The 15783-nt window shown below is 35.9% G+C and overlaps 1 protein-coding gene across 2 annotated transcripts in view; it reads right to left on the minus strand.

Moving 5' to 3' along the window:
* Window positions 1-15530, minus strand: part of PJA2 (praja ring finger ubiquitin ligase 2) — a 70327-nt gene extending 54797 nt beyond the window's left edge. The window contains exon 1 of one of the 2 annotated variants that reach the window (XM_024563253.3): window positions 15379-15530. The gene's annotated coding sequence lies outside the window, so the exon portion shown is untranslated. Of the gene's footprint in view, window positions 1-15028; window positions 15187-15378 lie in introns of those variants that run through there. The other variant, XM_053911303.1, reaches the window with a different exon arrangement.
* Between the last annotated feature and the right edge of the window lie 253 nt (window positions 15531-15783).

Below are 15783 nucleotides of genomic sequence, written 5' to 3' on the forward strand. Positions count from 1 at the left end.
TTACAAAATCGTAAGCATGTAATTCTATAACATAACAATTATCACTCAACCACACCATATGATATTTTAAGTGAAATGTTTTGCTGCCCATCTCTTATGAGATATTCATGTACCCTACCAACCACACACTCAATGGCATTACTTCTGCCAGACCCTATATATTTAGAGAAGTGCTCACTGGGGTTCATGGTCAAATTATTTGGGAATCTATTACACTAGGTTATCTTTGCTTCTTCATCAAGCACTGTATTGTTCCTTTAGCCCTGGCCAGTTAGAAGTTAACCTTAAGAAAACAAACTTAGGTTTATGGTGATTAATATATGAAGTATACAATGTATAATGAATGAGAAGTAATGTAATAATGGCTTATGACAATTAAAAATTAATGTGTATACAATAAAAAATAAACTATTAAACAAATTAATGTGTGTAATGATACACTTATGCTTTAGTCAATTGATCAGATATTTTAATCCCAAGAACTTATATTCTAAATTAGAAAAATCAAAATTTACCATGTAACAAATATAGAAAGACCATCTATAGTTTTGAAAATAATCCAATTATTTACTATTTCAACAGTTGCTAAGTGTTTTTCTCATATTTTGATAAGGACTTAATTTTTACTTATTTTTATTAAAGATTTTATTTATTTTTAGAGAGAGAGAGGAAGGGAGGGAGAAAAAAAAAGGGAGAGAAATGTCGATGTGAGAACCATCAAATGGTTGCCTCTAATAAGTTCCCAAATCGGGGACCGGACCCACAACCCAGGCAAGTGGCCTGACCAGTAATCAAACTGGCGATCTTTCACTTTGCGGGAGGACACTCAACCAACCAAGCCAAACCAGTCGGGGCAGGACACAATTTTTATTTAAACACCTGATTTATTTAAACATTTGAGATATAGCTAATTGCCTATCACCAACTCAAATTTATTAGAAGATGATAGTTGTGCAAATGAATTTAACTATATGTTATGTCTAGTCATGGATAGTTATTAACATATGTAGAGAATACAACACATTTTCCCCATAGAAATTATAAATTTAGCAACAGGTTATGATCCTCTATCTGAATTAAGTCAGACTGTCTGCAATAGTAAAGGGTAAAAATATATTTTAAAAATCTTAAAGGGCAAAAATACAAGTTCTAATTAATATTGTTTTTAAAAAAATCTTCACCCAAGGATATGTTTATTGATTTCAGAGAGAGGGGAAGGTGATGGGGGGGAGGAGAGAGAGAGAAACATTAATCAGTTGCCTTCCCAGGGTTCAAACCTGCAACCTAGGTATGTGCCCTGACTGGGGGTGGAATCCACAACCTTTTGGTGTACAGGCTTCAACCAACTGAGCCACCCAGACAGGCCTAATTAATACTGTTTTAATAATAAGAAAAATAATCTGAAATAACTCAAATCTTAACAGATTCATAGATACATGGCAAACTTAAAGGTTAACCATGGATACAAGTTCACAAGTATTTTACCTATTTTTTTTGGAATAAGGCTTTATTCTGACATGTTCCAGAGCACTATTTTGCAGTGCTGAGGATACAATATGAACAAAATGGACAAATATTCCTGCCACCCAAAAATTACAGTAATGTCATACCTCTATTAGAATAAAGTGGTGGTTTTAAAATATGTGCACAGATTAATACTTCACCCTTCAAAAAAGCAGTCTCCCTTGCTCGTCTTAAGTGTGAGCTGTACTTAGTAACTTATTTCTGATGAATATAATGTGATAGGAGTAACAGTGCATGATGTACAAAATTAGGACATAAAAGGCACTATGGCTTCCTCCTTACTTTCTCTCCTGGCTCCTGCTCTCTGAAACCAGCTGCTACATCACGCGATCACTCAAGCAGTCCTATGGAAAGGTCCACGTGATGAGCAACTGGCAGTTCCTGCCCACAGTCAAAAGGATCTGAGGTCTTCTGGCAATAGCCATGGTAACAAACCAGCTAGGAAGCGGATGCTTCAACCACAATCAAGTGATCAGATGACTGCACTCCCGGCCTAAATCCTGAGTGTAACCTTATGGAAGACCTCAAGGCAAAACCACCCAGCCAGGCTGCTCCTCAATTTCTGACCCACTCAAACTATGAGATGATAAATGTTCTGAGCTGTTAAGTCTATTGCAGCTTAACAAATTATCTTGCACTATAATGCAAATAATTAAGAGTACATGTACTTACATATATTTTCTTATAGTTGCACCTATTACTATAACAAATATTTTCTAATACCATCTCATGAACGTTTATTTTCCCCCTTTTTTAGACTCTACTTTTTCTCAGCATGCAAAGTGCCATGTTGTGACTGACATTATCAAAAGGAACACTACTGGTCTCTTGCTGCTGGCAATATCAGAAATGCTGCTTAGCACCTATACTGCACCTATCATCTGGCAGACAATCACTAAATAGTTACTGAATCAGGGACACTTACTTTTAGAATTTAAATCTAACTGATTCAAATGAAGCTTTGCACAGAGGGAGAGAGAAATCAGTTGAAATTGCAGAAGAAGAGTTTCAACTGAAAGTGTGGCTGTATACTCCTGTGACCCATCTAGAGAGCAAGAACTCACTTTTTTAAAAAAAAGTAAGGTACAATTGTCATAAAACATTACATTTATTTCAGGTATACAACACAATATTCAGTATTTGTGTAAATGGCAAAACAATCACAAGAATCACCGTACAAAATTACACAAATTTTTAAAGAACTTGTAAGACCTATTGTTCTCTCAGCAATTTTCAAATAGGCTACAAAGCATTATTAACTGTACAGTCATAATGCAGTACATTATATCCCCATGATTTATCTATAACTGAAAATTAGTACCTTTTGAACCCCTTTGCCCATTTTACTGCACTCCTCCCCCATCCCTGACCTCTAGCAACAACCAGTCTGTTCTTTATCAGCTTAGTCTTTATTCCACATATAAGTGAGATCAAATGGATTTGTCTTTGTCTGCCTGACTTATTTCATTTGGCATAATGTCAAGATCCATACATGTTGCTGCGGAATATTCTATTACACAAACACGCACACATGTGCGCGTGCGCACACACACGGGGTCTGGAAAAAGTCCAAACATTATTAATATAATGAAAATGATTTGCACAACATTGATGTAACCTGGCAGCCAAGGAGAGTGGACTGAAATGCACACTTATGAACAATGACGACTTCACTGTACTAGTCAGCGGGGGCAGTAGATGCCATTAAGTGCTCAGGTGTACTGTGTGGCCACTGCATTCACAATGACTGAGCAAGTAGAACAACAAATCTGCATCAAATTTTGTGTTCAGTATGAACATGCCTCCATGGAAACTATTCAGATGATTCAGAAGGCCGCAGCTATGGGCAACTGGTGATTGGCAGCTTCACCATGACAACGTACCCGCTCATCAATCACATCTCATGAGAAGTTCTTTGGTGAAACTTCAAATCACCTAGGTGACTCAGCCCCACTATAGCCCAGATTTGGTGCCCTGTGACTTCTGGCTTTTCCCAAAACTAAAATCACCTTTAAAAGGGAAGAGACTTCAGACCATTGATGATATTCAGGAAAATATGACAAGGCAGCTGATGGCAATTTGGAGAACTGTGTGAGGTCCCAAGGTGCCTACTTTGAAGGGGACTGAGGCATCCTATGCACAATGTTTCTTGTATCTTGTATCTTCTTCAACTAATGTCTCTATTTTTCCTATTACATAGCTGGATACCTTCTGGACAGATCTCATATACTCGACACACTAGAACAATAAAAATTTTCTATAGTTTAATGGAAGTAAAATTGGCTAAGTAGGATAAAAATTTAAAGGACAATCAAAGACAAACTGAGATGAAAGAATAAAATACTATTCCATTTAAAAAGATGAAAAATATGGTTCAAACTTCTCTCTCATTTAGATAAAAAGATCTCTGATTCAGATGTGGTACAAATAAGAAGGACCCGCCTCAACCCACTCTCCTTTGAGATGCACAAGTCAAATCAGTTCAGAATAAAGAGGTAGCAGAGATTTATTTCCACATCACAGCCAGGAGTGCAAAAAAGAAGGGTACAGGAAATAGAAAATAGAAAATTCAATGTTATGCATACCAAAATGTTACAAATTACATTTGATGATAAAGTCGCTAAATATGATCAGACTAAATTAATACATCTGATATTTAGACATTCAAATGTGTGCTAACTACAAAAAAAAGCACATGAGTTGGGGACACAAGAAACAAGTATGGCAAAATGCTGAAACGAGATGAAGTGTACATGGGGTTTCTTGTACTCTACGGAAATTAGGAAATTTTCATGGCAAATCTTTTAAGTATTTTCTTTCTAATCATTCACTTAAGAATTGTTTACAATAATAAAGCATAAAACTCTTGAGCACATAGTACTTCAATGAATTTTTACATATAAACATGTGAATAACTACCACCTAGCTCAAGACATTAAACACTACCATTACTTCAGAAGGTTTTTGCTTGTCCCTTCTAAGTCATTAACTCCTCCTACCTGGAGTCAACCAATGTCCTGACTTCTATTACCCCAAATTAGTTTTTCCTGTTTTAAAACCTCATACCAGTGTGATCATATAGTAAAAATTATTTTGTGTCTGTCTACTTTTGCTAAACAAGGTATTTCCGATATTCATTCACGTTGTTATAAACATCCTTGCACATGGTTTTTATGTTTTGGGTTTTGGGGTTTGGTTTTTGGGGTTTTTTTTACCTTTATTAGGTACATATGGCCTGGAATCACAGTATAGAGCATAGTTTAGCTCTAACAGGTAGTGCTGGTTTTCCAATGTGGCTGAAACTATTTACATTCCCACCAGCAACACAGAAGAGCATCAGTTGTTTCACATTCTTGGCAACACTTGTCAGTTTCTTATTTCAGCCATTCTGATAGGGGTGTGATGGTTCTGCATTGTGACATTTCTCTGATAAGTAATAATGTAGAGCACCTTTACCTATGCATATTTGCCTCTCAGATGCCTTCCTTTGTGAAGAACCTGCTCACTTTTTTGCATATTTTAAAAATTAGGTTGTTTGTGCCTTTTCCTTTTTGATTTGGAAGAGTTACTTATATTTTCTGGATACAAGTCCCTCACCAGATTCATTATGAATATATTCTTGTGGTAGGTGGCTTGCCTTCTCTTTCCTAATCATGTCTTGATGAATAGAAATTTTTAATATTATGTATTCTAACATCAATTTTATATTCTAAGAATTTTTTGCCTACCCCAAGATGATGGAAGATACTCTCCTAGGTTTTCTTCTGGAAGATTGATAAGTATAGCTTTTACATCTATATCTATTTTCCAACTCAAATAAACTTTTAAATATAATTATAAGGTAAAAGTCACGGTTCTTTTTTTTTTGTCCATACAGACATCCAGTTTACCTAACATAATTTATAAAAATAAATGCTTTCTCTTAACTTCAGTGGAACTTTTGTCATAGATCAAGAAACCACGTATGTGAAGGTCTATAGTTTCTAGACACTCTATTCTTCCTCAGTCTGTCTACCTTGTTATAATAGTGATTTTCAACTTTTTTCAGCTCATGGCACACATAAACTAATTACTATAATTCTGTAACACACCCCCAAAAATATATTTTTTGCCGATCTGACACAAAATTAGATATACTTTTGATTCACACCAGAAGGCTATTGTTATGTGAGCCATTGTCATTTTTTTAATTTAACAATCTAAAGGAAGAGTCAGTGCCCCTGATCAAATGGCCAGGTACTGCATATTTTAAAAATTCTTGTGGCACACCAGTGTGCATCCTGCAGCACATTGGTTGACAACTGCTGTTCTAATACAAACTGTCTAATTACTATAACTGCATAACCAGTCTTGACATCTGAAACATTTACATTTTGGTATCAATTTTGGAATTCATACCAAAATTAAAAAATTCGGGGATTTTTACTGATGCTATAGCTCAACTTGGAGGAATGTGATTATTTTAGTAATACTCAGTTTTCTACTACATAAAGATGGATGCCCTGGCTGGTATGACTCAGTGGATTGAGCACTGGCCTGCGAACTAAAGGGTCACTGGTTTGATTCCCAGTCAGGGCACATGCCTGGGTTTTGGGCCAGGTCCCCAGTAGAGGGCACGTGAGAGGCAACCACACATTGATGTTTCTCTCCCTCTCTTTTTCCCTCCCTTCCCCTCTCTAAAAATAAATAAATAAAACCCTTTTAAAAAGATGGAATATTTCTCCATTTATTTATTTTAACAGGTCTCTTAGCACTGTTTTGTAATTTTCAGTGTAAAAGTTTTATTTAGGTGTCTTACATATTTTGATGCTATTCTTAATGTACTTTAATAACTTTGGTTTCACACTCTTGGTTGTGTTAAAATAAAAAACAGACGAGACTTGAAAGTTCTCTGAACATGCAAAACCAGTTTAGTCATACAAACAAAGCTTAATTTAGCTTATTCTGCGAGGCTAAATTGATCTGTCCCTTTTTTTGCTTATGATAGTCCCTGACTTACAATGGTTTTTGACTTACGATTTATCAACTTTATGGTGGGTGAAAGCAATATGCATTCAGTAGAAACTTCACTTTGAATTCTGATCTTTTCCCAGGCTAGCAGTATGATACTCTCTTGTGATGCTGGGCAGTGGCAGTGAGCTGCAGCTCCCAGTCAGGCAATCGTGAGGGTGAACAACCGATACTCTATAGTGTACTCTGTGGCATTTTTTTGGATATTGTATTCAATAAATGACATATTCAACATTTAATTATAAAATAGGCTTTGTGTTAGAAGATTTTGTCTGACTGTAGACTAACATAAGTGTTCTGAGCCCATTTATTATAGGCTAGGCTAAGCAATGATGTTCAGTAGATTAGGTGTATTAAATGCATTATCAATTTACAATAGGATCATCTGTATCGTAACCAATAACTTTCTTACTACATAAGCTGTTCTGTAACAATATACCACTGAACCTCATTCCATGTTTGCTTTGAGTGCTCCTGGTTTACAAATTGTTTTTGGTGTATACATAATAAACTTTTACTAATTACTACTACTTCAGTGATTCATTGGTTTTACTTCTGTTATTTCTGAACTTTTGACAGTTCATGGCATCAGAAGTAGAATCCAAAGACCCCCAATGACTCCAAGATGGACAAGCAAACAGGCACTGTTACCCACAGACCCAATGAGCTCACTGCTTTCTTGCCAACCCTGGAGTTTGAGGCGAAGCCTCTCTTTGATCTAAGCTCCACTTTCTTGGAGTTTTGAGCTCTCTGACTTTATTGTGCCTACCTGTAGTTTGTTGAAGCTTCTTGGTAAGTTTCCCTACTCTATTCATAAGAGGGTAGAATACATGATTCCCTGTGTTTTATACAGGTTGTTGGAAAACAAGTTCATCATAATTAAGACATCTTCAGAAATCTAAAGGCAAAGATAAGCGCAACCTGGTTGATGGATGACGATCTTGTGCCTTTTGGAAAATGGGTGAATTTTTGGAATTGCAGTGGCCACTCTGGGAGAACCTTTAACTTAGAAAATTCCACCTTAAGGAGTACCCTTAAAAGGATTCCAAACCACTATGAAACAATGAAATGTATTCTTCAAATAGAAGCTTCTAAAAGACAAAAATGACTCTACAAACAGCTCTAAAAGGATCCTTACATCATGCAAATAAAAAATCTTTAGTAAAACATTGGCTATTTGAGAAAGTAACATTAACTTATTTCATGAGAAACACAATTTATATCCAAATACTTTTGAGTTTTATACATAAGATGTGGCTAAACATTTTAAAACAAAAGCTGTAAGATCTCTGTGTCCTCTATGTTTATGTATGTCGATCTATGTTATAGATATTTTTACTGTCTCCAAATGGTATTGCCAAGATGAATTTGTAAAAAGCTCTACTTGTCTTTAAAAAATTGTTTATACAAATCACGTATACTCTCAGACTACAGAAACGGCCCAAATGTTTTTTATGATCACATGATCTAAGATAATCTTTGATAAATAAAAGTTTAAGTTTGTTGGTTCAATAAAAGGAAGTGTATCTTCAATATTTGTCAATAAGAAAAATAACAAGATGATGGTTAGCTTTTTAATGCCTAATCCACACATAATTATTAAAAGCAAGTACATTAAATAAAAATAAAGTTTATAATAAGTTAAACTGAATAGTGGATATTCATTTAATATCTAAAGGACTTCCAAGTAAGATAAACATTAAATGCTAAACAATAAGTTTATCTACTTATGGTTTTTAAACTTTTTTTACAAAGTCAAAAAAAAGATTCTTGGGTCTGTTAATAAACACATTTGTGCCAGTTTGAAAAATTTACTATGAGGAAGAATATACTTCTAGTAATTATAAAATGTATTTATAAATTTTCTAGTCCACAATTGCTTGCTTGTTTTTCATTAGGAATTAAGGATTCTTAAGGACTATGAATTTTAACATGTGTAATTAAAACTACCAGAAATGACAAGAGTGAAAGAAAATGACTGTATATGAAAAGTAGGTAAAGGAAATAGAGTATGTTTTTTAATTTTTGGATAAGGAAAAATACAAATGGCATGTCTTTTGTTTGTTTTGTTTTGTAAAGGAAAGAAAGTAAATTTTGTCCTAAAGTAAAATCATTGTTAGAAATAGGATAATAACTGACTGGATATAGAGACTTGCAGTTTTGTAGAAAATGAGTAACTGAGAAAGGAATTTTATGTGTAGTCATGCTAAGACCAGAATATTTATTTAAAGTTAAAGACAAGAAAGAGTTTTAATATCCAAAGTATTCTATTGCAAAATTAGAATTTGGTTTTTACTCTGGTGAAATAACAGGTTTCTTGTTGTTGTTTTGTTTTGTTTTTTGGATTATTCAACTGCTCTGCATGAGAAATAAAAAAAAACAAAGGGGTTTCCCCCCCTTGAATGCATTCTGTCTAGGAAACAAAGATTATGTCTTACTAAATTATTTCCTGTGCTTCATAATGTCTTTACCAAGTCTTAGAAAAACAACTGTCTTCTCTATTAAAAGAGCTAAGGTTCTTTTACAACAATGTAAGTTTCTGTACTTGCCTTTGGAACCTTTTAATTCTCACTTTGGATGAATGGATATCTAAGTCAATTGAATCATTTGTGAGTGTGCATGTATGTGTGTGTGTGTGTGTGAATTCTCTCACAGATCTCTAACCATAGCCATCTTCAAGTCTCCTCCCATTTACAGACAGTTACTGCTTTACTTGCTTTTGCAAGCACATTCCTGGAAAAGTGTTCCACCTTCAAAGAAATTAATGGAAAGGACCCTGACAAGTACTCTAAAATGCAGGTTTCTGATAACTCTAAGATTGTAACACTGAACTGTGGGTAAGAATTTTTTAAAATATATTTTTAGAGATTTTATTTAAAGACAGAAAGGGAAGGAGAAAATAATCAAATATTTTGAAATTAAGTAACATACTTCTAAATAACCTATGGGTCAAAGTGGAAGTCTCATAAGAACTTAGAAAATATTGTCATAAAATTCGTGGGACCATCTAAAGTAGGGCTGAATACAAAAAGAAGGTCTCAAAGGCCTAACCTTACACCTTAAGAAATAGAATAGATTTAAACCCAAAGCATACAAAAAGAAATACTAAAAGAGCAGAAGTCAAAGAAATTACAAACTTATTTTAAAAAGCAATAAAATAAACTGGATATTTGGAAAAAGTAATCAGATTTTGATGAACCTGGTAATATACTAATAAAGATAAAAAAGAGGAAACATTAATATCAGTAATGAAACAAAGTGCATCACTACAGATGCTACAGACATTAAAAGGATAATAAAGAAAAAACTTTATGGCAATAAATAGATGAAATAGATACATTCCTTGAAAGACACAAATTATTAAAGCTCACACAGTGAGAGGTGACTCATACAAAGACTGAAAGTTTTCAAAAAGAAATAGATAACCCTAATCAACCTATTAATTAAATTTATCCTTTAAAATCTTTCAACAAAGAAAACTCTAGGCCCAAATGGGTTAGCTTGCAAACTCTAACATTTATGAAATAAATATAAAACCTACCCCAAATTTTTCAGAAAATAGAAGAAACACTTTCTAACTCCAGGAGGCCAGCATTATCCTGATACAATTATGAAAAAGTATCTTTCATGAACATAGATACAAAGACATACGTAACAAAACAGTAGCAAATCAAATACACTAATGTATGAAATGATAATACATCATGTCCAAGAGAGGCACACCTAAGAGAATGCAAGGTTGGCTCAAAATGTGAAAATAAATCAATGTAGTTCATCTTATTAACAGACCAAAAAGGATAAGCCATATGATCATCTCAATAAATAGAGCAAGAAAATTTGAGTGAACTCAATGTCCACTCACAATAAAACTCTCAGCAATCTATGAACAGTGGGAACATCCTTATCTTGGTAAAAGACCTATTACGCTAAATATAACAATATATATAATAACTTCATAAAAGGCCCTTTATACTTGAAGACTAAAAGCTTTCCTCTTAAAATCAGGAACAAGACAAAAATATCTGTTCTCACCACTCCTATTTAATATCATGCTAAAGTTCCTACACAATAAAATAAAAGGGAAAAAAGACAGGAGGTTGTACGCACAAATTGAAAACAAAGAAAAAACTACTCTATATTTGCAGATGATCATTTACAGAGAAAAATCCCAAAGAAACTGGGGGGGGGGGGGACCTTACTAGATTAAGTGATTTTAGCAAGGTTGCAAGATTCAAGGTATGTCTACGTACTATGAACGAACGACTGCATACTAAATTTTAAGAAAATTATCATTTATACCTGATCAAAAGTGGTAAAATATCTACATATAAACCTAGCAAAAATGAGATTTTTTCCCAGAATATATATGTATGCTGAAACTATAAAATGCTGATAAATGAAATCAAAGATTTAAATAAATGGAGATACCATGTGTTCATTACTTGGAAGACTCCATACTGAGACGTCCGTTTTCCCCAAATTGATCAATGAATTTCATGCAATCTAAATGAAAATCCCTTCAAGACTTTTTGTAGAAATTTAAAACATTTTATGGAAGAGCAAAGGAAGTAAAATAGCCAAAATGATTTTGAAAATAAATAAAGTAGAAAGACTCACCTTACCTGATTTCAAGACTTCTGAGAAAGCAACAATATGGTATGACAATGTGGTACTAGCAAAATGATAGGTACAAAGATCAAAGGGATAGTCCAGAAACAGACTCACATAACAAGGTCAATTCAGTTTTGACTAAATTAATTCAAGGGGGAAAGGAAAGTGTTTCCAACAAATGGTGCTAGAACTCAGAAAATGAGCCTTGACCTTTATCTCAGACAGTATAAAAAAATTAACTCAAATGGATGACACATCTTGACATAAATGCCAAAGCATAAAACTTGTAGAAGACAAAAGAAAATCTGCATGACTTTTCATTGTGTAAGAACACAGAAACACAAATAGTAAAAAGAAAATGACAATCTAAATTTCATCAAAATTGGAAGTGCTTCTATTTTTAAGAGTTAGGAAAATGAAAAAGTAAGCTTCAGACAGCAATCTGTGTGCATGTGTCTGTGTGGGTCAAAGGACCTATATAATAAATGTACAAAGAATTCTTACAACTCAGTAAGACAAATACCTCAATCTTTAAAAATGGTGAAAGATTTTAACAAATACTTCACAAAGACATAAAATGACCCATAAACACATGAGTAAATTCTCAGTGTCACTTATCAGATGTATGCAAATTAAAGTTACAGTGTGATACTGCCACACACCCACTAGGGGGGCAAAAATTAAAAAGACTGAAAGAACCAAGTGTTAATGAGAATGTAGAGCAACTGGAACTGTCTAATTGGCAACAGTTTGGCAGGTTCTTATATTTATACATTCACTTACCATACAACCTAACAAATCCATTTCTAGGTATTTATCTAAGAAATGAAAACACATGTTCACACAAAAACTCATGAATGAATGTTCACAGCAGCTTTATTTATTAACAACAGCACCAAACTGGAAATAATCCAAATATCCATAAATAAGTGAAACTGTCCACAAACTGTGGTAAATCAATATCCCACGGCCTCAGCAGTAAAAAGTTGTGAACCAGTTAGGCACAAAAACTTGAATGACCCTAAAAAACATGCTCAGAGAAAAAAGGTCAGATGCAAGTGTACATATTACATAATTCCATTTATAAGAACTGCTAGACAAATGAAACCAACTCAGAGTGAGAAAAACAGGACGAATGATTTCCTGGGGCAGAGAAGGGAACTTTTGGGGATGACAGAAATATTCTAGATCCTGATGGTCATAATGAAAATATTCTACTCTTGACTGTGGTGGTGGTATCATGGTTGTAAACATCTGTCAAAACACACTGAGCTGCTGTTTTTAAATATTACATTTTATTATAAGTAAATTATCCTCACTACAGTTGATTCTTTATAAAGGAGCTCTCGAGAAAATATTAACCAGGAAATATTAGTAATGCCCCTCATGTAACCACTCAAAAGATGTCAAAAACATCAATAAAATTTAATACCCACTTATGATTTTTAAAATGTCATCAGAAATGAAAAACAAAATTATCTTGGAAAGCCAAGAATGGAAGAAACAATTTTAACCTAAGAGTCTCTATGGGAAACCTTCAGCAAACAACATAATTGATGCTACCGCATCAGAAGTACTCCCCTTGAAGTCAGAAACAAGACCAAGTTTTTACCTATCACTGCTACTACTCAACATTACATAGGACATAAAATAGGCAAAGCAACGAGGAAAACATGTAAGTTATAAAAATTGAAAAGAAAGTCACAAAATGGTGAATATTGTCATCAACTCAATGAAGTGATCTGATACATGAAAAAGTGATCTAAATGGGAAAAAATTCAAAAGCTGACCTATCAGCAGAAAAAAGGAAAATGTTACTGAAAATTTCCATGCATTAGAGCAATCAAATCATAAAATAACTGGAAATATTAAGGACTGTAATATATGGGAAAAATATATAAAACATTTCCTAAGAATATAAAGCAAGATGTGAATAAAATAGAGTGATACCATAACCACATACATTTCTGAGGGGAGAAGACTCAACATCATAAGGGTCAATTTGCTTCATATTAATCTAAAATTTCAATATAACCTTATTCAAAATACTTAAAAGATTTTTTAGTTAGTGTGGAAGTTGAGTCTAAAGTTTATCTGAAGACATGCATAAAAACCAGTAATGTGTAACCCTGAAAAGAATAATGAGAAAGAAATAGTTATCAACATTTAAATATGCATACCCTTTAACCCAGCAATTCCATTTCTAGGAATCCGAGCTCCAGAAATAATCACATACAGACAGAAGAAGTTTCCTGAATAGTTGACTCTGAAGGTAGAACCAGAGTAAGTGGGAGAACTTTACATTCTCTCATACTGTGTGAGATTTTAAAATTTAGAAAGATTTAAAGTTTGTAATTAAAAACACCAACAAATACAAAAGTTGGCTTTAAAGAAAGCATTATTTGTGACAGCAAAAAGAAAATAACTTAAATGTCCCTCAGTAAGGGACATGGTTAAATAAATTATAGCTCAAACTAATGAAATATCACTTAGCCTTTTTTTGAAAAAAGTATTAGAGAGACCTATATATAACAAGTAGAGTGGTCCAAGATATGTAATTAAGGAAGCAAGCAATATGTCAATGTGTTTGGTATACACCCCCTCCAAACAACCTTATATATATGTATATGTGTTTACAGTGCCTAGAAAGATGCATGTAAAGTGTTAACTTTCCACTCTGAAATAGGACTGGGGGATTAAAAGAAATGTTCACGTTTTATCTTATCATTCTTTTTCTACACTGTAGAATTTTGCATCAAGCTTGCATGTCTGTGGTTAGTTTTTTTTTTTAATTAAAGGTACTGCATAAAAAAATGACATGAATTCCATAGGTCAATTATAAAATTGAAAAAATAGTTCAAACGTTTATTTCTGTTATCCTCACGCACATTTACATACTCTTCAAAAAATCTGTCTTCAGCAGAGGTGACTGCCATTTTTAAAAATTTAACTGATAGCTCATGATAAAAATAACTATATTAAGCCTTAAAAAAAAATCGCAAACTTCACAGAACCAGAAGACTCACAGCAGTGTCTATACCTATGCAAAATAAATAATAGTAATTAATGCCTTGAGAGGGACATCTCCTAAGTATTCTTCCTCCTTCCTGAAAAAAGATTATCTCCTCCCCTTTTCTTTAACTTGGCTGAGCGGCTTTAAACTCACCATTTTGAACGTGCGCAAAATGATTAAAAGCAGTAATCTTAGGGAGGCCACATTGAAGGTGCCTCTGCCAGAGACGTGCTCCGACCAGAGACATCTTTAGTAGGAAGCAGGATTGATGGAATGGTGCTAGTGTTGGGAGAAGAAGGACTGCTACGGTTTGTACAGGATGCTTGCCTGCCCGAGCCTCGGTGACAATCGGGAAAAATGCAAACACAGCCAGCACAGCGACGGCAACGGACGGTTTTTCGGGAGAGGTGGGCAGCAGGCCTATGGCGTAAGATGGATCAGCTCTATGTAGGGTGACTGGAAATGGGTAGGGAAGGAGGGTGAGCGGTATTAGTGGGAGAAAACTCATACAGTTGCGGGTGTGCGGAGAAAGGCAGCGGGGTCCTTGGCCAAGGCACCAAGGACAGCAGAAGAGGCAGCAGGAAAAAGTGGACGGTGGAGACCCCCAAGACCAATCGATGTCATCCGCCTGGACACTAACACGGCACCGGGTCCCGGCTGGACACGGCCCTGGAGGCGAAGAAGGCCTCTTAACAGCCATCAACCCCACCCACCATGGCCGGCGCAGCGGACCAGGGACAGGCCCCGCTCCCTCTTTGAGAAATTAAGAAATGGAGCAGCTGAAGGCAGCAATTTCCTCGCTCGACCCTCACATACCCGACAATGGAACAAACCAGATTTAAAAAAAAAAAAAAAAAAAAAAACCCTCACCGAACTGTGCAGCGGCTCCGGAGCGAGAATAGCGCTTGATCCTCCACCCGCCACCACCGCCTTCTTCTCCGCCTCCGACTCCTCCCCCGCCCAACGCACAGCGGCAGGTGGCGGTACCCGCGTCGGCTGCGACGGCGGCGGAAGCAGAGGCGGTGGTGGCGGGTCCCGCCCCTTGCGTCGCGGTAGAGGCAAAGGAGGATGGCACGCAAGCCCTGCCCCCAAGACAACGTCAACCAATACTTTAAAGGACTTCTGCGGGGGGGGGGGGGGGTACACACACCCAATCGGAACCCGCGGAGTGGGTCACGTCAGTGGTTGGGACGTGGCAGAAAAAGGGAAAAGGTACTTACACTGTTTCTGCACCCTAGTCCTCCCCTCTCGGTCAGGGTGACTTCTCAGATTGGCCGGAGAGAGGAAGCAGAAACTACACTCGGTCGCACCCCGCACCGCAGTCTGGGGCCGCCTCCTTCCCCTGCAGCACTGCGACTTTCGGGGAGGGGCGGGGCACCGCGCCGGGGTGGAACAGCGCTGCCTTTTGTGGTTTGGGCCGGGAAAAAAGGGCGGGGTTTCGGGGAAAGGGAAGGGGTTGTGGTGAACTGAGGGTTGGACTGGCGCAGCTAGACTTTCGGAAATTGTAACAACAGCAACCAAAATGGAGGCATTAAAAATCAATTTTAATTCGACTGGAAACCTGACTAGGAAGGTTAAGGTCACTTGGCATGATATTCGCTCCGTTGCAGTTCAGATAGGAGCGG

This window comes from Desmodus rotundus, chromosome 1 (assembly GCF_022682495.2).
Source record: "Desmodus rotundus isolate HL8 chromosome 1, HLdesRot8A.1, whole genome shotgun sequence".
Lineage (NCBI taxonomy): Eukaryota > Metazoa > Chordata > Mammalia > Chiroptera > Phyllostomidae > Desmodus > Desmodus rotundus.